Source organism: Alligator sinensis, unplaced genomic scaffold, assembly GCF_000455745.1.
Source record: "Alligator sinensis unplaced genomic scaffold, ASM45574v1 scaffold243_1, whole genome shotgun sequence".
NCBI classification, from domain to species: domain Eukaryota; kingdom Metazoa; phylum Chordata; order Crocodylia; family Alligatoridae; genus Alligator; species Alligator sinensis.
In genome coordinates this window covers 2066852-2069100 of record NW_005841841.1, presented here as the reverse complement: position 1 = coordinate 2069100, position 2249 = coordinate 2066852, and positions in this window count along the sequence as shown.

Below are 2249 nucleotides of genomic sequence, written 5' to 3'. Positions count from 1 at the left end.
CAGGAATGTTAAGCATGAACAGAGGAGGCTGTATAGTGGATTAAATAGTGGGTTGGGACTCAAGAGACCAGGGCTCTATTTTTAGCTCTGGCATGGCCTAAGTTGTATTACTAGGGGGCAAGTCATTTCACACATCTGCTGCTGTTTCCATTAGGGCTTTTTGAAGGCCTTGTCTTTGTAGTGTGCAAGCTCGTCCAAGAAAGGATGATCACCTTTTGGCAATCCTATCTCAGCTGAAACCTGCAATGTCCATTATCAAACAAAGAATAGTTTCCTGTTTGACTCCATATGCAGGTACCTCCTTCCTTTTTATAAACTGGGTAACAAAGGCCTAATATAGATGTTAACAAACTTGCAGCTATTTCTTCATGCCTGGGTTCTACCTCAGCAGGCCTGTTGGGCTCCCACATCCAGAGTGCCCAGGCTGTTGCCATGCGCAAGGACACTTAGGATTGCTGAGAGGACTTGGTTAGTGCTTGTATTAATACAGGTTCATTTTCTTGAACATCCTCAGGTAAGCAAGCCTTAAGTTGGCTGTATTAAGATTTATGCTAAAGGACAGGAGGAAAAGGAGGGAAGAACCTCATGACCACAGATGAGCTCCTGATCAGAGGGGACAGATAGTTGTAAATGATCTGTTTCAATTGGCAACGAACTGAAATCTTGTTAACCCTGACAAGAAAAGATGATACTTTGTTCATCAAGGCCCTGGCAGTGGACACTATCTCTAATTATTGCAGCACTTAGGCATGTTCTACAAGATTGATACATATGCAATACTTTTACCTTCAAGCACATACTTATATGTGGTCCTGAGTTGAGTCAGTGGATGTGTTTACAGGTGCATTACGGTGCTTTTTGTAATGTGCATTAAATGAAGTACCTCCAATGTGAGGTACTAAGAAATGAGCATTAGACTGCCTTAATGTGCAGTAACAAATGTGCATGGTTTTTAAGTGATGCTTAATGCACACTAGCCTATTTTACTATGCATTAGGAAAATTGCACTTTTTTTATGTGAGGCTTTAATGCACAGTAAAATAGGTTACTACACATTAAAGCGCATGTGTAGACATGCCCAGTGTCATCTAAAACCAAAATGTTAACCCTGCTGCAGGGTTGCTTTAAGCTGATTATTTTCAGCCAAGGAGAAGTAGCCCACATAAAGCACATTTCCCTGGCCATTGCCAATAGCAAATTATTAAAAAAAAAAAAAAAAAATCAGTTACAAGGCACTAGCCAAAGTTGGGGGAGCAGAAAGAATAAAGTGGGTTGTGGATGGGAAAATTAGTTACTTTTGAAAAGAGAATTCAATGTGCATAGATTTGTATTTCTCACAATATTCAGCATCTGGATTCTCCGTACACCTACTTTTCTCTTATTACTAGGAACACATTTATTATAAGAATGTATAATTCAGCAAAACCTGAACAACTAAATGACAGTAGCTGTTACACAGCCAAAAGTTATTAACCACAAAAAAGGCAGTGTGACTTGGTTGTATAGTTTGGAGGGAAGGATAAGTCACCTTTTTAATGATGTGGATTAACATACAGGCCTGGTGGCCTTCTGCCATAAAAGATCAGGGAGCCCTCGAAGAGGTTTTTCGTTGTTGGTTTTGGTTTTTTTTTTTTTTTTTTAAGAAATGTTTCATGTTCCAAGCCAAATCAGCCAAAGCAAGTCCAAATCTGTGAGTCAGTTCCAAATCATAAATAGCCCTACAACCAGCAACCATCCTCCACCCCCACCAGGGGTTTCAGATATTTCCAAAATCTTTTGGCAGGCATCCTATGTACAGGCCCAACCCCAGAGGCATGGGGTTCGGATGCCCCCAAGTTTTGCCTGCCCTCAGCCATATGGCTGCCAAAGCAAGCTAGGGAGGAGCTTCCCATTTCCATAGAGTGGGCTTTAGGCTCCAACACCTCAGCAGGTACTAAACCATACCAGAAGAACAGTTATCCCTAGGAACGCTTAAGGAAAAGTGCCTTCATGGAAACCCTCAAAGAATTGGCAGACAGGCAGAAAAACAGCTTGGAGCTACTTGCAAACTCCTGATGGATGGAGGTCCTAACATGAAAGAAGGTCTCTACCAGCATCTGCTGGTGAGAGAGGGGAAAGGACTGAATGGACTTGGCTTATCTGCATTTCTGTTCCACATCAGTTTGGAGTGGTTTGTTAATGTGCTATCATATTCTGAAGTTGGGGGAGCGGTGATAAAATGCTAGTATCCCTCTCTGATAAGGGATGGA